At 32.2% G+C, this 20,650-nt stretch overlaps 1 long non-coding RNA gene across 3 annotated transcripts in view; it reads left to right on the forward strand.

The window, feature by feature from the left end:
* Positions 1-1,650: 1,650 nt before the first annotated feature.
* Positions 1,651-20,650, forward strand: part of LOC141483220 (uncharacterized) — a 161,607-nt gene continuing 142,607 nt past the window's right edge. For 2 of the 3 annotated variants that reach the window (XR_012465969.1, XR_012465968.1), the window contains exons 1-2: positions 1,652-1,802; positions 12,566-12,895. This is a non-coding gene — a long non-coding RNA (uncharacterized lncRNA). Of the gene's footprint in view, positions 1,803-12,565; positions 12,896-20,650 lie in introns of all 3 variants that reach the window. The other variant, XR_012465970.1, reaches the window with a different exon arrangement.

The raw sequence follows: 20,650 nt of genomic DNA on the forward strand, positions 1-20,650 counted from the left end.
AAATCTTACTTTATACCTAGAAATGACTGATTTTTGATACAGTTGTTCCCTGAAAACTTTGAGCCATGGTTAAGGAAATTATATTGTAACCTTACAAACTTCCTCTCGTTCATTGGTGTTAATTCAGGATACATTTGGTTGAATTTTTTACGCGTTCTGACAATGATTTGATCACTTTGATCATGTGTATAATAAATAATTTCATAAGAACTTCGTTGAAGATACATTTCAGCATATCTTCTAGAAGCTTCTAACCCATTTCCCTGCGACATACCGTAAACGTAATGCATATCAGCCATTTCCTCATTTGTGTATGCCATTTTAATAACAAGTGAATTATTAAAGTAACAAATTAAGAACAGAACTACAACACACAATTCGTATTAATTCAATTTCGAAAATTCACAAACTGACAGCGTCATACCTATTTAATTGTCACTATCGCTAATAGCGACCTACTAGATAGATTAGTTTCGTATTTTCGCATTTATGACGATGTATCTCTGTAGTTGTTCGTAAAATAATTTTTTGCTGCGAACTGGTTTATTTTGGGCAAAAAAACCAAGATATATTTTTTGTTTAGAATGAAACATGCTATGGAAAATAAATTTCTATATGGGAAACAGGAATTTCAAAAAAAAGGTAATTTTGTGTGGTGTTCCACTAGAGCCAGTTTTAGGACCCATCTCATTCTTATTATATGGTAATAACATTGCAAATTTGAGCATTTCTGGAAATTTCATTCTTCTCGCTGATGACACGACGATATTGTGGCACAACAAAAACTCAGCAGATTTACACAATGCAATATCTACTGATATGAAAAAATTCAAGAAGTGGTGTGATGCTAATTTGCTATTGTTCAATATAACTAAGCTGTGAAAAGTGGGCTCCATAAATTCTTTTCAAAATTTGCTTTGGAAATAACGAACCGTGTGTTAAAAACACTAATACAATGATCTCCTTCAATATTATAAACTAATTACATAACGATTTACATGAAATACGTTTTGTTTTATAGCATTTCCAGTTTAATCTTCACCTATTCCTCATTTCACTGACCACTATTCAATATAACATCGGTAGAATTTTAAAATCGCTTGTGATTTATTATCAACATGTAGACCATTTACAAGTTATCAAAACAACCAAAAAAAAAGGAGTCGCGGAGAACCAACGTCAAATATATTTCTCGATGAGATTGCTCAGAATTAAACATTACAGCCCATGAATGAGCCCAAACTAGTGAGTTCCTTTTGTAATTTTCTAGTAGGTCCACCCTGTAGGTACATCCACCTCACGAAAAACCGTTAGCTTCCCAAAAGCTTCTGAAACACGCCACCAGGGACCGCCACCGCTCAGCCACGAGAAATCGACCCATCCATTCAACAAACAAACCACCTCATCCGGATTCCGAACCTTTCCTACAACTATAATCGGGATCCCTCCCGATACAATTTCGACTTCTCGCTCCTAGATGGCGCGACTCGCTCTCCGTCCGCCGCTCATGCAAAACCACCCCACTTTTTTCGCTCTTCCCCTCACGCCGTAGTCGGAACTATAGGCGTGGCCGGAAAATAATTGTAATTTTTTTCCGCAGGGGATCTCCTGTATCGAGGCGGAGTTTTAAAAATATGGTGGCGGGCAAGCGTCGGGGGCGGGGCGCCCGCCGGAAATCTCCGGGACCGCGCTTCAGAGAGGACAGACGTAGTACTTAGTTGACAACCGCGAAAATAACAACTTGTTAGTTTGACTCCTTGTGAACAAGTGCAACTCTGTGTGCAGGTGTCAATGGAGTCAAGGTAAATATTCTCTTGTTTTCTCCTTCGTTTTGTGGTATTGCCGTAACGGTTCAGAGTATTTGGAAGTATCCGACAGATTGTGCGCGTTTTTAAATGCCGTGAGCGCAGTTTCCACATACTTGTATGGGTGTGACTTGGGTAGCTCGGTTGTTAAGGTTATACCTTACCTATCTATGCATAACTGAAAGCTATACCGGATGGTTTTTATCGCGTCGCTGTGGGTTCCTACGTGTTTATCTTTAACGATTTTTTAACGCAAATAACGCTGAGGTCAGCTTGGCAACGGTTCTAGCTTGGTTTTTACTCCGTGTGCACTGTGTTGTATTTAGTTCATTTGTTTGTTTATTTGGTAAGTTTGATTTGAAACGCGCAAAATTTTATTTATGGATGATAAGAAGGCAAATACTTTTGCTTTATTGTTGAAAACTTAGTTCAAGTAAACAGCCTAATCATATCAGGTCGTAAATAATATGATAGCTACACTGAGCAGATATAAATAGGTAGTAGAACTGGTATCTGGGTAAATCAATGATAATAAATTGATGATTGAGCATATGCATTTTTGACCTTGAGAATTTTTGTCAGTGAAAACTATTTGCAGTTTCTTTAGCCAAGCTTGATGATGTGGTATTGAAGTGCATTCTTGATTTAAGTCAGTCCCCAGAAACACAATTCCATTCAAAATAGGTACAATAATATGAAGAAATTGTCAATACTACCAAATTTTCACAGGTATCTGAAAATTAGAAGTGCTTATCAATTCAAGCGGTTGATTTTTATTTTATATGTTTCTTCGGAAATACAAAAGATTGTGAATGATTCCTTGCCTTTACTTCATCGCTCAAAAGCTCATAAATTGTTTTGAAGAAGAATGAATTGGTGCCTGATCTTAGGGTAGCGATAAGTTAATTTCATTTACCAAAAGACAGTTTTAGAGGATTATCTATTTTAGTCTGAGAAACACTCTCTATATTCTAACTGAAATAGTAGTTAGAAAAATAGAAGTAGATGAGTATAATAGTATTTTTTTGGGCAAGCGGTTATATTTCACGCGATCATTATCACTTTGTAAATCATGAGAACTGGCAAGACTTTACAGAACTGGAAAGACAATTTTTGTTTACGAAAGCAAACATAGTATGCATTAAGAACTTTTGTGGAAATATTTCATGTGATTTAAATAAAATCACAATGAATGAAGCAACGTAGAAACTACTACTGGTGAATGTTTAAATTGATGTCCAATGTACCAACTGAAATAATTGAAATAAGACTTCTTCGGGGAAATTATAGACTGAGAAAAACAGATCTTTTGAAATCACTTGAAAATGTTAATGCCTTGAAGCTTTTTAATTAAAATATTTTGTCTGTTTTTTTACCTGCTATCAGCTTGAGCGAATTTTGAAGCAGACCTGAATCTCGCATTTTCAAAAACCATGTTTCTATGAAACTTGTCTTTAATGCTTGAAAAAGCTGCTGATTGATTGAAATAATAGTAAAAATACCTAAGGTTTCCAGTTCAGTTTCTTCGGACAAAATTGAGTAATATATCCAAAAAAAGAATAAGTACTATAAATTAATTACTGACGAATTACATTTTGAATAATTTGCATTAAAATTATATTCTCTCCCAGACCAAAATATTATCGAATATAATGAACAGTGGATAAATAAAGTGTTAATGTGTTAAATAGTGAATAATATTTTGTTATTGAATCAATTTTGATTAAAATAGAGAATATCTTGGTGAATTTTTCAACAATTTTTAACACAGTTTTGCAATTATAGGTAATATAGTGAATTTAATGAAAAAATTGTGAAATGGTGAATTTAACTAATATATAATGCTATCAGTCATTAACAGATTCAACAATTTAATGAAATTACACCTTTGTAGCTAGTTTTCTCTTATATTTCGAATGTGAATTTAAATAGTGTGCAAATTTTTTGTTTTTACGAGCCAAAACATACTATATTTCTTGTCTTTCCAACTGATGTACTATTAAATTATGAAGACCAATAAATTCTTATCTTATCTTATCATAGTATACAATTCAACAGCAAATGATATCAACAATAATCTGTTAACTAACCAGTGTAGTAAATTTAACAAAATATTTAATTGTTCCCCAACAGTGATTGTGACTTGTTGGCAGAACAAACTTTTTTAGCTACGTTCATCATTGAGATAGATATATCCAATGAATAGCATTACAATAGCAACCAGATGATTTTTTGAGTGAAAACAACAAAATCAATCGAGACAACAAAAATCATATTGAATCGAACAACTTATATGATGAAAATAACACAATGCATTTATTAATCAAATAAGTAATTGGTAGTAACATCCACAGCAAGTATTTTGGAAAATGATACAGTTTATTGTAAGATTTTTGCTATACCTAAAGGGTTTTACAAAAACCACGACACGTGTTTCGCAATTTATAGGTAATAGTTTTCTAAAGCGTAAAATATTTGAATGCTTTTCCCAAATATAGAATAAAGAAAATACTTTTGTCTAGTTTCTACTGTTTTTATTTATTCGTTACGACCGGTTTCGGCTTATAAGGCCATTTTCAAGTTGAAAATGGCCATTTTCATATATAAGAATAGTTGAATCCTTTAATGTTGGCCAATCTGTATATTATGTGTGATAAAACATTCAAATGAACATATTTCTTCCTGATTTATATGATGAAGACTTCTGCATATTCGTCCAAGTAAGAATTTTCCATAGATTGAAAAATCTACGTTCAAAAACTTAGTTCTCAACAAATTCGTTCACCTTTTTTTGAGTATTTTTTCATAGCAATTCAATGCATATTATGAAATATAAATAAAAGTATCTAGCCATGTCTGTCTGTCTGGATGTGATAAACATATCGCATTAGTTACTATTTTTCAAATTTTGTTTGTGTACTTAACCTAATACCTACACATAGTTACACAATAGATTCGAATATTCATCTCAAAACTTAGGGAGACTGTAAATACTATTCTCTAATGAAAAAAATCTATATTTCTTCTAAATTTCCTTTTTTTTGCTGTGCTTCATATAGCATGGTAATTTACTGATGAATATTTTCAAGTACGACGAAGCATTTCCTTTCATATTGCATTTACAATAATGTATTCTTAAAGTAAATATCTTTCACTCGTTTCAGTTCATTTTTGATTTCAAAAATGTGTTAACAGTTTTCTAAAATTGAAAGAGATGGCAGAGTTATAAAAACACCTAGTTCATTGATTGTGGTCCTCTTGCTGAGCTATATGAAAACACCAAAAAACAATGTGGAATAACCCCACAGACATATATCATATCTGAGATGAGAATTTGCTGAGCTATGATAGAGTAAGTGCCACTGATTCTTCTGTAAAATAGGCTTTATAGTTCTCAACATGTTTGCAGGAGAATTAATTCTTTTTATCACGATCTGACATGAATTTCCCAATCATAGTTTTTGTCCAAGAGATTTCGTAGTGTCTAATTTTTCCTCAAATCGAACTGTCTATTTGAATTTTGATACACTAACAAGTTTTCTGTGTTGGCTATTAACCAGAGTGATAACCAGACATTTTGATTTTAGAAAGGAACGAAATATATATCTAGGTTTTGAAAAGTTTCCAAACAAACTTAATTGTTTTTTCTGAAAAAATTGTATTACAAAATTAGAAGTTGAGTCTCTGCGGAATATATTACCAGTTTTCCCTCTTTCAAATATAAAATTTCAATTCGTTCATAATATTCGACTCTCAACAAACTCAACAAGAACTCAGTGGAAAAACCTCAATAAAAAGAAATAACCAGAAGCGAAGAATGCTCGTAATTCCGCGTATTTGTTATATTTTTTTGGGTCACTTCAGTTTTTCTCAGAAGCGGTAAATACATTCATCAAATCCCGTACAATTACCCACATATAAAAACTGTAATCATCCATTTCAAAGCTAACTGCAGGTTGCAAGAGCCAGAACCTGTTTCAAAAGATAATGATTTTGGATGAGCTTCATATAGGAAATGAACTGTTTGTTTTTTCTGGGAAGATTGTTGATGCTCCCTATTATTCACTATCAGGAAAGTGGCTGAAATCATATCGTTGGCCAAGAATGTGTGATGAAAAAGATGAAATCGATACTTGCTGACATCAATAAATTGGATATATAATGGAACAAGGAAATTGAGCCATCAATAAAGTAGTATTTATAGAAATTGAATCAATTTCAAACGTTATGTACCTGCTTTTTCACTGGGGAAGAAATACATATTAATCCCAATAGATTTTGGTCATTTATAAATAATAAACGAGGTAGCTCCAGAATATCACTTGTGCTTGCTCGTCCTCTAGCTATACTAATTAATATCTGCTTAAGATCGGCTACATTACCATGGATCCGGAAATCATCAAAAATCTGTCCAATTTTCAAGAAAGGAGATAGACGAGATATTTCAAATTATCGGCCTATATCTATTATTTGCAACTTTGCGAAGGTTTTTGAGATCTTGCTGTGGCGAGTTATATATCGGCATGTAAGTTGCAACCAACACGGTTTTATGAAGAATCGTTCAACGGCCACCAATCTTCTGACTGTAACCCAACATATTGCTGAAACTGATGTTATTTACACATACTTTTCTAAGGCCTTTGACAGGCTTGACCATGGCATTCTACTAAACAATCTAGCAGCCTTTGGATTATCTCCATCTTTCAGTCCTATCTACGGGATCGAAAACAATATGTTCAGCTCAATGGTTTCAAGTCTACCGAATATAGTGCCTCTTCCGGTGTTCCAGAAGGGTAATATCTGGGACCGTTGCTCTTCAATATCTTCATTAATGATATTGCAGAAGTTATAGATGTGTATTTCCTTTTGTATGCCGATGATCTAAAACTATACTGCCTGGTTGAGAACGTAGATGATTGTGTGAACCTCTCAGCAAACGTATGACGGGTTGTAGAATGGTGTTATCGAAATAACTTGTCGCTAAACCCGGATAAATGTAAGGTCATGTCCTACAGTTCAAAAACGAACATCTTGATCTTTGATTATTCAATAGAGAAGGTTTCCCTGGTGAGACCAGAAACATTTACTGATCTTGGCGTCACATTTGACTCTGCACTATCATTTAATTGGCATATCGATATTGTTGTAACCTCCTCCTGTCGTTTGTATGGATTAATTGCACGTAACAGTAGGGATTTCAAAGAAACTTCAACCTTAAAAACGTTATTCTATGCTTTCATAAGATCGAAGTTAGAATATGCGTCAGTTGTGTGGAGCCCCTTTTATCAATATCAAATTGATAGAATAGAAGCAATTCAACGACGATCCATACCATGTGTAAAGTGACAAACTCAGCGATAATTTAGATATATTTAGTTGCAAATTGTCCGATATAAAATCCCACTTCCTAAAATAATTGTTTTGCCAACTATAATGAATATAAAATGTGTAGTATTTATAGTCATTTCTTTGTATTGCTTGTAGTGTTTGTTGACTTTACAGTCACTTGTTTGTGATGTATTTATTATACTCTGTTATTTTCTGCTCTGTAATTGGGCTGTCCTGTAGAGTATTGTATTACAAATAAATAAATAAATGAAATATAAATAGGTGTAATTATGTAACTATGCTTTTGAACCAGATTATCACTTAAAAATATTAATACACTCTGATGGGTTCAATGAAAAAATAATTGATGACAGCTCATTGAATATATCAATTAATGTCGTAAAAATTAAAGCTGCTCAAACGCTTTCAAAAGTTCTTCCAGTGGTTACTTGTTATGATGTTTTTTTGGTTCTTGTAAGTTAATCCTGACGAAATACTGAATAGCCCAGAAATTTAATAATATTTCTTGTTTCAACCATTTTAAAAGTTGGGACAACAGATGGGTTTCTATATTGATTTGAAAATTTCCGTTTCTAAAATGAAAATGAAAATTGTAATTGGCTTTATTTTCAAGATACATCGTAGGTTAGATGATATTGGCAAATCGGTTTGACTTATTTCCTTTGCCGCTGCCATTTTTTGCTAATTACACCAGAAAACAAAAAACCAGTCATATAATTACCGATACTAATTTGCTGCTCGTCGAAGTAAGCTACAATTACCTAGGCAATATCGTTAACAATTTCTAAATGACTCGAAAAACAGTGTAAATTTAGAACTGCCGTAAAAACCGAAGTCTTTCTGTCGTTAAGTTCATCAACCCCTCTGCGAATATAAGCATGTATCGGAAAAACTGAATTTGAGGCACCCCTCGATATATCAGGCACCACACTAGTTTCTATTGGTTGGAGTTGATTGGGGGTTTGTTATTTTCGAGTGTTGGCGATAGATTTTTATTGTTGTTGTCCTGTGCAAAGTGCGTTGCTCATATCGGAGGTGAGTTAGTTTGGAAAAAGCCCGGTTTTATTCACAGAACGATCAGTAATGCCAACTTTATGTAATTATTTTTGAATTCCGCGTTTTTGACTTGACTTCTGACAGAATTTTAAGAAGTTCTGAGAAGTATCTACGTAGGTATGGATTGTTTGATAACTTTTTTGGCGATACAAACCAAAAAAATCACTTATTTTAGTGCCAAAGTGTCCAGAATAGCCAAATTTATATATTTTTTCATTTTCAACACCGACATCTTGTCTTATCTTTTTTTTGTGTGGCTTATATTTTGAAAATGAGTGAATTCTTCTATTAATAATTCAGAGAAAGCTTTATCTTGACAAAAAATGAAAAAGTAATTATTGGTAATTGTACTTTTTCAGGTTCATAACTTTTATGAATTTGTTGGCAAATATAATTAGAAAAAATCAACAAAAATGCGTGTTTGAAAAGTGTTCGTCATACAATGTCGTGTCTGAAAATAACTATATAAATTTCTGCACGCAAGTGGGAATATAACTTTTTTTGAAAAGTCTTCCACTTCAAGCCCGTTTATCTGTCATAACAATTTTGAAATTCTTTTCCGTTCCAATATATTCCAAGCAATTGGAATATACCTACCGAAATAATACCACCAAATAAATATTCAGTGAACATATCTGTAAATAACTTTGACTTGGTATTTTTTGTAAATACGATGACGTATATCTTTTTTGTGTTAGCTTCACTTGCATTTCATTGAAAATCAAAGCAATTAGCAATTTCATCTGCAATTAGCAATTCCGTCTCCTTTTCTCGCTGTATGGATTGAAAATTCTTAAATTGATAGTTATATTTTCAGGAGTGATTAATTTTTGGGGAAAAAAGTTTTTGTCTTTCTACTACTCCGTCTCGATACAAAATTATACAAAAAAACTTTTCTCTTCTTAGCAATTTAGATCCTTCACAATTGACATCCTTTCTTCGAATGAAATACTTTTAAACTCTACTTATTTACTTGCTGAAAAAATTTCACTTTCATGTCAAAAATAAGGTTGGAGTTATTGGCGTACCTCAGGGACCCGGTCCCAGGCCCACATCTATTTCTTCTGAGTTAATGACCCATCGCAAAATATAGTATCCCAACAAAATGTTGGACAAATGGCCAGCAAATCAGAAAGAGTATTTGACAAATTAGTTGTAACAAAAAAACGAGTTCATTTTGATTCGTTCAAAACAATTTTGAAGAAGTTTTTAGTTTTTCACCTTTATATAATCAAATGTTCGACTTGCTGTGTGACCAGCAGATCGAACATGAAAAATTATTCTGAGTCTTAAATTATATACCTTACATTCAGCATTTTATGTCCCTTTGAACCTCCAAAGTATTGATGGTGATGAGTTCAGTAATAAGTTAATTTCGATGTACCCAAACAGTGTTTTGTTCGTACGTATATATTGCTGTTTTATCACCTATAACAGGAATTTTGCGGTGTTTTTTGAGCTTTCTAATACATTTATCACACGGTGTGTCACATGTCATTCTTCTTCATTCTGTGAATCAATTAAAAACAATATTTTCTAACGGTGCTTGCTACTAAAATCTGAAAGAAGTCTTTCTATACATTCTTATCGATTTTGTCTGTTTTTTATATCTCCAAAATCATCCAAGTTTACGGTGCTTTTATTTTTTTCACGCGTTTTTTTCAAACACGGGGTATCATTAACCATATACCTATATAGTACTAATGACATAACTATGAAATGAATAATTAAATTAATATATTCAACGAAAGTCATTTTTTGTGGAGGAAAAAATCAGTTTTTTCATCGACCTTTTTTGGGTAATTGTTACCTTCCACAATCTGAAAAAATATAAAAATTATAATGGAGAACTTTATACAAGTGTAGAAGGGCAAACTTTTTAGTTTACCCCGATAAGTTACTGCGTAAAAATCAAAGTATTTTTCACAAAGAAAAATCTTCTATTTATTAGTAACTTGTCGTATTTAACAATTTTGCCTATCAAAAAGATTATTAGGAAATAATACTTATCTTTTACGTTTCGGAGGCCAAAATTTGCCTCCGTCTTCAGAAATGGATAAAAAATTCGAATAAATTCGCAGTTATTCCTTTTTTGATAGCTTATTTCTTTACTTCTTCGACAGATGTCAAAGAAGTTTTGAAATATGAAATTATATCCATGTTGTTGATTGACAACTGAAACATTCGATGTAATGTTGTTGCCATTTCGCCACTATCCATTATAATTTTTATATTTTTTCAGATTGTGGAAGGTGACAATTACCCAAAAAAGGTCGATGAATAAATTAATATATTTTAAATTGTAGTTTTGTTTTGAATGTGTATTTTATTTTATTTTATGTTATATTTTATTTTATTTTTATTTTATTTTATTATGCTATGTTCTGGACCTACCACAAATAGATTAATACTCTGTAATGCGAATAAATGACTTGGTCAGTTGAAAATGGTCTTTCCCGAGGATATTGATTATAACAAAAAAATAATAGAAAAGCAGTTTGCTAACTCCGAAACAACAGGACTCCCATACCTATGAATACATTTACTTATCTGTTCACAAAAAACATTTAAAAAGAAAACACTTAATTTAATCTAATTTTTTTATACTCGTGGTGAACAATGTTATTGTGGCGATTATGATTTCATATAATGTACACTGATATGTTTTTTGGTGCCATTATTTCAAAGTGAGATACTGTGAAATTTCCATCGATTCTTCCTAATAATAATAATATTAATTCAGCATTTGGAATAATACAGTAAGAAATGAAATGGATAAAATAGAGGTCAACGAAATATAAAAAATCCCCTTTGTATAATGCCATAAATCTGTATAATAAATTACCAGATCAGATCAAACAAATTACCTCTGATAAAGTGTTTCATGGTAGAGTAAAGCGATTGCTGCTGCAAAAATGTTACTATAGTTGTGATGAATTCCTGGAAGATAATTTCCGATGAGCACTGATTTTACTTATTTTTTTCCTCTTACTATTATTTAGTCTCATCTACGACGCCTGTTCCATATTTTTACAAAGGAATTTATATACACATCTTTTCTATATATGTGTATGTATGTGTGTTTATATGTGTGTATGTTTATGTATGTATATAAATCATGAATGAAATACCTACCTATTTTATTCGTATCACACTGTTATTATGTTCTATATATATTTTAAGTTATTGACATACCATATGCACATACTGTACCTCGATGGCAAATAAATAAATAAATCAGTGTGAGTGTACAAACATACAAATGACAATACAATACCAGTAACAATACAAATATAAGTGTACATAATGACAATGAAAGTGTATATGAAGGTGGAATGTAAAATATATAATAATAATTACAATAATAATAATATTCAGATCACAGATCAAATCACAAAAAGAAATAACTAAAGTAATACCTACAGTTGAATAAATATGGTAGTGGTGAAAAGAAAATCCAAAGGAATAATATGAATATATGATAAATATTAAAGTATGAGAATGAATTATATAAAAGGGATTTGCATGTGAGAATAAACTACTTAATATATGAAATTAAAAACACATAAGGTAATATAAAATCACAAATATAACTGTAAATATAAAAAGTTATCAGTTTTGACGTATAATATTATTTGAATATAGAATCATGCAAACATAAAACTAAATTGACAATTAAGTATAAAATCACAATCGTAAAATACGCGTACTAGTAATAATATATAAAAACATGTAATAGGAAAAAATTAAAGAATAAGTTCTTACGGTAAATATGAAAGTTACAGAAAAAAGTGCAATAGTTTGAAAGTTTCAACAGTTGAAAATTGAAATTATGAGCTTGTGTGACTTATTTGCTCTCAATTATATATCTTATTCCTTCACGTGGTGTATTTTTCAATAAGACTTTTGCCAACTTCTGAAATTATGAAAATTTGATTCATTTTGCAAGTCTTGTGACTAAATAACAAGAGTTCTTCTGTCTTATTGACTTTTCCGCACAAGGTAATAAGATTGCTTGTTTGTTTCGTGAGGAATTGTCATGACAAGAGTATATCAGGCTAGATTTGTTCTTATATTGCACGATGGCTAGATTACAACTGTCATGGATGGAATCATGGCGTTAGAGCCAATGTGCGAGAAATTTTTCTTATCCTGAACAAGAGTTTTGTAGTTTTTGGTTCCTAAAAACCGTATTGAAGAACCGCGTTTTTTGAAAGAGGTGAATAATTATTGTATTATTATTATTATTATGATATTGCATTGTATCACAGTCATACTTTCAAAGACACATGCTTGCAAACTAGTCCAACACAGCCGAAGTCACAGAGTTTTTCTAATTACAATTTTCTTTCCAGATATACGCAATCCCCCCAAGACGCCGTCGCTCTCCGCTTTCCCCCCACCACCTGAGGGACACAACACGCAAGCTCTAGCGGAAACAGAAGAGGGACGCCTTGCTTCTTTTCCTCACGTTTGCGTTTAGACTTTCAGTTGTGCATTAACAGTGAAGATTGTAGTGTTCACAGACCTCAAAGGAAACTTACGCTTGACCATCAAGAGAGACTGAAGACATGGCCCTGTGAACTATTGATGGGTCGATTTTTAGTGACAGTAATGTGTTGTTGTGTTGTGAAATTGACTGTGTGGCTGATCGAAATCGACGGTGCTGAAGGAGTTTGCAATTGGTAAGTTTTTTTATATGCTTAGCCAAATGTTTTGTTGGAAATCTGCGTCGAATATTTTGGAGTGTCAGCTAAATATTGAAGTGAGTTGAACAAACCAGTATGGATGGACAAAATGCTGTATTGAGAGGTCCATCAAAGGACTGAAAAACAGTTATAATTATTTGTTGATCGTAAAATGCACAGGAAAAAACTTGTTTGTTAGTTTCTAATGCGTTAATTCTTATCGGGGGTGTATTCAGCAGAAATACATTTCATATATTCACTAAGTAGGTATATAATTTTGAACCAATATAATTTTTATGTCGGTTCAATTGTTATGAGCAAGGGATTTTTTAATTTTCTGAAAAGTACGCCTGTTTATCTAGTCTAAATCTTCAGACTAGTTGGTAATTTTGAAAAAAAAGCCGAATTATGATGTTTTTCATTTAATTTTAGAGCCTATGTAGTGAAACCAGATTTTACAGTCATTAGAATGATTTATTAGAAAATACAATTCGCATCAGAGAAAATAATTAGACTTGTGAGTCATCTATACGATTTTTTGACTCGTTTCTTACAGGAAACCTGTTCTACACAATGAAGGACCTTATTTAGTTCGAGAATAAAACCTGCTTAGTTTGAAATTTTTTTGTCGTTTTTAAAAAATTCATAAAACGACTAAAACATACAAATATTTCATCTGGCGAGCTCTAACAACAAAAGAGGTGAATCATTTTTTCGGCAATTTGAAAAAATTAAAAAATAATTTTTTCCATCACTTCAGAAACCGAAGATTTAATCAAAAAAATATAGAACATTTCATTATAATTTTGTTAATTAACAAAATGTGTTAGATAAATAAAAATGTTTTATTTTCGGATATCTTCCAGACTTCTAAAGATATCAAAATTGTTAGAGAGAGAAGAAAAGTTTTGTTGAACTGTTGAAAAATTAGATTTTTTTCTTAATGTTACTGGGCAGTGCCAAAAATTTCAAAGAAATCAGAAACATCTATTGATCAGCTTGGAAAATTTTTCCAAAACGGGATTGTAGTTGTTGTATTACGGCTCTTTTTAGTCATATGCAACACATGAAATCATGTAATTCATTCCCATTCACAACTATGGATTGAATTTTATACAGTATTCTGATACTATTGATACTATTTTATTTGTTAATGTTATTTTGAGCTGTGGCTAACTTTACATTCACGGTTCACGTTTCAGAGTGTATTTTTGTCACTAGTAGGTAATTGATTAATCATCGTATTAGGGAACTTTCATTTGCTATAGAACGATTTTGAATGACACGATATGATAATAGATTTCGGAGTAATATTTCAAGAGAGCAATAAGTCAATTTTCGACAACTATTTTGCTGCATCCTCAAAGAGAGGTGGTAAGTAGGTACCTATAAGTTTTGTTTCGAGCTTCATTTTAGATAGTTGCTATTTATTGGACTGTCGTTTCACTAGATTTGAAATATAAGTAGTTTGTACAACACTAACTTACCAGTAACTAAATAATTACATCTTATTAAAGTAATCTTTAGTTGTGAGATTTTTACACGTGTTTTGCTGTACAAAAGCTCTTCAAAGCGATGTCATAATCAATGTATGATAAAGCTGAAGATGAACATATTTTTTGAATGCTCTAAAGTGAATAAACCGTGACTTGGCATCCTCACACTTGATTTTTTTCAAACACTGGTCAACTTGCAAACAAACGAAGTAAACTCATTATTATGCCAATGGAATCATCATCAGTGACGAAAACGTCTAGTAATTCATAATCACATTCCTTTGGAAACTTCATTCTATATTATTCTTTTCGTTATTCTGCCTTATCTTTTGGTGAAAAAAAATTAGGTAAATCTGGACAGAAATTTTGATAATACTCGACACCTCAAACAAATGTTACAAATATTGATACTCCTTCCCTGTGCAGAGTTGGCCAAATTGGACGCCTTCAAAAGGAAACTTCTGTTTTCAAACTAGATAGATGAAAACTGATGCCTGTGTTTGAGGGTCAATTTTTATGACAAACTCAATGGTGAAAACCGCATACTTATAGATATCTTTCATCGTTTCTGAGTTACAGCATGTTTTTTGAAAATATGCATTTTCAGAAAGTTGCTGTAAGTTTCTTCCTATCAAAAAATTTTTGTTTCTATGAAAACATTTCCAAAGCCTTAAAAAAAGAATTCAATGTTGTAAAAACTTGTTTTTTCAAATTAGGTATCAATAGTTATTGATGGAAAACAATTTATTTTAATGAGACACCCTGTATATTCCTACATATTTCAATAGAAATTGAGATTACCTTTCAAAAATATAGCATACTTGATTCAGGGTTGGCAGGTTTAAATCAACATGCTTGAAACCATGGTTTGAATCAAGGTTTAAACCGACTGGTTTCAAAAAAACTGTTTTTTATTAGGTTTTTCTCTCTCTGCTGTTGATATTATTCTAATAATGGAAACTACAGCTCAATAAACTACAAAAAAAAATTTGATATTTAAATTTTTTAATTACTCAATATATTTTAAATTATTCTAATAATTAGGTAAAAGAACTGTAATTTTACACTAGTAAAATTAAAATTTTTTATTCATTTTGTTATCTTTTTAATACTTCTGTCGCAAATTTAGATAAATTAATTCTATTTTTGTATTTTCGAACTTTATATTAGGTTTGAAGATGTTTTTTTTGTTAAATTAATTATTTGTGTATACAAATAAAAATAAAAGTTGTCCTTATCATTTTTTTCACTGTTTATTACTATTATTTTATAAAATAATTTATTAATTTTCAAAGTATCTAGACTTATAATACTTTGTATCAAATAAACCTGGTTTAAACCAAATAAACGTAGTTGAAACAAAAAAAAACTGTTTGTTTTTGTTTTTTTAATCCTTGGTCTTTGCCAACTCTGTACTTGATTTTAATACAGTTTTTAAAAACAGATAAATATTTCACTTTATTTCTACTTTTTGCGAAATAGCTTGATACATAAGCATAATTAAAAAACAATATCAATGAAAAGTCAATAATTTATTCTTTACTGCACTTTTCAAACAGTTAAACTTTGATGTACTAATTAAGAAAAATTACAACGAAATTAAACTAAGGGTACTGCGGAAACAATTGAACTGAACTGAACAAGCAAAATATTTTATCGTCATATGACATTTGTTGAATAACTCAAAATAGTGTTTATCAGTTTTAGATTTAAAACAGTTTATTCGTTGTCTAGTGTGTTGTTAAAAATGCTGAATCTTCAAGAGAAAATTGAAATCGTTTTAATATGCGGCGAGAATACCGGTCACCGACAAGTAGCTGATATTTTCAATGCCAGACATCCTGCAAGAAATATTCATCAGTCAACAGTTAGTAGGATAATAGCTAAGTTTAAATCTACTGGCTCGGTTGAGAGTAATTTTAGAAAAGCACATCAGCCTTCTAGACATACTGAAGAAGTGGAATTTGAAATATGTTTGGATGCCGTAGAACATAAAAAAACAAGTATTCAAGATATTGCAGATAGAACAGATGTTAACCGAGAGAGTGTACGACGTATTTTACACAAAAATAAATTTACGCCTTATAAACCGAAATTTATCAATACATTAAAAGAAAGGGACTTCGATATGCGCTTGTATTTTTCTTTTTGGTTTCTTGGGGAAAAAGAAGAAAATTATCATTTTCCTTATCAAATTTTATGAACAGATGAAGCGACCTTCTCTTCAAATGGCGTTGTGAGCTCGCAAAACTGCAGGTGGTGGGCAAAAGAAAACCCACATTTCGTAATCGAATGTCGAGATCAATATTCGTTTAAGACGAATGTATGGTGTGGCATATTAAACGATCAAATTATAGGACCATACTTTTTTAGACATAATTTAAATTCTGCGGACTACCTACACTTTGTGAATTTTCGAAAAACTGTAAAAAAACTAAATTTGTACTAGAGAGCTAAAAATTGGTATATGGGTAAAAAATGAAAAAACAATCATCTTTTCTCTTTACCGATTTTCGAAATTTCGAGCAATAACTGCTTTTCTGAACATTTTTTGAAAAAAATGTCAAATTGGACAGGGAAGAAAAATCACTTGATCGGTCATATGCAAGTCATTTGGCATCATTTTTAAAGCACAACCTAACGGAGATATCAAAAGTTGCTTGAAGACATGAACAAAAAAAAATCCCATTTGATGCGGACTTTATATGTGACACTGTATACTTTGCATTTTCCTTCAAGGCGGTCATCATCAAAATCTGTTAGAATTAACGTAAAATCGTCAGCGTATGCTGTGTAAATTTCATTCCCTAAAACATTCTCTATATCATCAACGTAGACAATGAAGAGGATAGAACCTAAAATTGATCCCTGCGGCCCACCTATATCGAGTTTCATTTTATCTAAATTTTTTGTTATCATCCCATCATTACATTTATGTTTTTTGCTCACATACTGAGTTCTATTCTGTAAAAAACTTGAAATCCATTGAAGTGCAACACCCCTGACTCCATATGTATCTAATTTCAGTATATACTTATATACAATATAACATAAATAAACACACTCGTTGCACCAGACAAACAAACGTTTACATCCAAACAAGAATATAAACAAAAATCTTATATAACCTAAATTCAAATACCTATGCACATTTTGTCACGAAAATTCATCATTATAGAACTCCTGCTAATTATAATTAGCAGGAGTTCACATCATGTTTTAGAAGATTCCACTGTTGTAGTCTTGACCCTAACATCTCAGCCTTTTCCTTAGACAAGCGAAGATCTCTTATAAGGTCACTCAACCCTGCTTGACTAATTCTGTGCTAGACCTATCGCTTACCTCAAAATCAGGGTCATAGGATGTAGAAGGATGGGTTGCTCCTTCTAAACAGTCTTCATCACCTTCCTCTAAAATTTCATAGTTTTGGGGTGGAGAAGGGACTGGCAAATTGTCTGAGTGTGGTACAGGCCGAAGAGCAGATGGGAGATTAGGGTATTTAACCGTTCCTCTTTTCTTCATAGATAAACCTTGCTTAATGGGAGGAATTAAGCAGAAATAACAGTCGTCTGTATGATTGGTAGGCTCACGCCAAACCATAGGTACTGCAAAAGCCATTGCCCGGTTTTTATTTTTCAGCCACTCTCGCAATATGACGGAACAAGAATTACAACATATATGAGGAGCCCATGATTTATCTTGGTCCCCAACTTTCACACCAAAATAATGTTCATAGGCTGTCTTAACGATAGGTGTCATTTTACGTTTCTGAGCCTTAAATATTATTTCACCACATATATAGCAAAAGCTATCGACAGAATTCACACACTTTCGAGGCATTTCAGATCAGCACTTAAATTAATTTAAAAATCAACTTCACACGATAATTTCAATAGCAACCACGTGCGTACAATTGACAAACTCACATAGGTTATGTTTACTACTTAAGAACAGCTGATGAGAGGGGTGTTATGTAAACAAACATGTGTACCAACTGTTGGTGATGAAATATTTCATTTGTTGAAAACTCAATATACATATATATAATATAATGATACTATATCTTGAAAACAAGAGCTAATATATAATTTTTATGGTCACTTTCGGTTTTAACACGTGGAAATACATTAAAATCATCTAATTTCAACCCCGAAACAAAAACTTTGTTGTGTTGTGTTATAATAGGGTCTATTTGGAAGGTAGGTTACACTATATCGTTTACTTGAACTATACCAAAGTATAAATGCGTGAAGTTGCCAATTACTCGACACAATTGGATCAGCTTACTATAAAATAGTTGCAAAACCGAGGACGAAAGTCATGAGTGATACGATTTTTTTGTGATCTCAATTACAAATGAAAATTTATGTTAGTAACACGTCTCTCACTCCCACACCTGAACTGCACACACCTTTTCAAACGCACATTTAATCAACAAAGATGGCGGCATCAGGAGATGAACTAATCCTGATTGATCCTGACTGCTAAAGCCTGCATGTGCAATTTCTAGGTTTACCGTCTAATACCTACATGATCCTTCTCTGTCGTTCAGAGATACGATGTTCCATCATTCAAATATTCATCTCGAGAGGGTTGCCAACTTTTCCACCCTAATTATCTACAAGTTGTTCCCCTCACCGTTTTAAAACATCGCGTAAAATTATTTAAGGTAATGCAAAGGGCAAATGGACTTTGAAGGATTCTCCCCCTTCGAAAAAAAGTAACCGAGCACAACGTTTTCCCCGGAATAAAATATTCATCCCTATCAGAAATCTAATTAAAATGGAAGCCGGTCGCCATAAAGTTGTTTCTGATAGTTGTTGGGACTGTATGACTGAATTTGGAAGCTTGTAATTCATTTTGATGTGTGGCTGGGAGTTGGTGGTTTTAATTTTCCGGTTTTCAGGCCTAGGCCTGTCGAACGGTGCTAAATTCTTTGCCAACGTTATAGCGGTGAATATGTTCAATTTAAAAAATAGAGTACTTGCACGGAAAAATACACCTCTTTATCTGACATTAACAATATTCTTAAAAAATAGCTTTGGCTCAAGTGTAATACTTATAATTTAATGATATAAGTATAGGTGATGCTCAGAAAATCACCTATACCTATTATTAAATTTCTATTCCCGTTCTATAGTAAAACCAATAATGATTAGGAGTAAAGCGCGTTGTCATATCTAACTTTTACGTTACCAGTTTATAGCAGAATCAAATATAGTAAGCAGTAGAGTTGTAGGTTGTGGCAAATTATAGATAATACACAATACTAGTACGATTAAAAGGTATTATTTATGACAAAAATCAGTAATGAACTTGTAATGAGTAATACTTATACATTTCCTGATTACTGATCAGTTAAAATTCATTATTTTCTGTATAGTGTTAGATATTTATTACAACTAGTGGCAACGCTGTACGCAACCATATTTCTGTCTTTGTCACTTTACCGTAACTTCCATCTCATCGTTGCAGTCCTCACTAATGTACTTGCAGCCATGAGCGTATCATTGGTTTGTGAATTATACAGCGTGAATTGTACGTTTTACAGTTAAGTTAGTCAGCAATCGACGTGTTGTGATAACAATTGGTGAAAATAATAGTGCTAATAAGTGTTTAAGCGTTACATAATTATATTTCTACACCGTTCTCAAACTACTCAAAAAATGGGAGACATGGTCGGGCCTTCCACGTCGAAAAAGGTAAAACGGCCAGAGTCTCGGTCAGTAAGAGAAACACAAATTGTACTGCGAGTATTTCACTGTCTTGAAAGAGATCATCAGCCACCAAAAGATGACTGGGCATATGTGCTGTAATTCTACGTGTGTACCTCCGAATAACCAACCGGGCATTTCTACATCATTAAGTTCCACAATTACAAAAGATAAATTATTTGATATGTGCCGTGATTATACCGGTGTACCAAAATCATCGATTTACAAAATACTAAGAGAAGCAGAAATTCATGGGGACGTATAAACGCCAAAAACTAGTAGCGGACGAAAAAAAACCAGTATACGCAAACTATTCACAGTTTCTTTTTCAGAAATGAGCTGCCCACATTACAAACAGTTCTGGAGGCACTTAGCCATCATGAATTGGTCCCAAAAATGGGTAAAGAAACTTTTAGGAAACTTGTACACGAAATGAAATTTACGTACGGAAATGTTGACAGGAAAAGCATTCTCATTGAACATGGAGAAGAAACTATCTAAGAAAAATTGACGAATTTCGGAAGCTCAAAAAAAATTGTACT

Source organism: Leptinotarsa decemlineata, unplaced genomic scaffold (genome assembly GCF_025532065.1).
Source record: "Leptinotarsa decemlineata unplaced genomic scaffold, Ldec_3_MD MMD2_tig00003192_RagTag_RagTag, whole genome shotgun sequence".
NCBI lineage: Eukaryota > Metazoa > Arthropoda > Insecta > Coleoptera > Chrysomelidae > Leptinotarsa > Leptinotarsa decemlineata.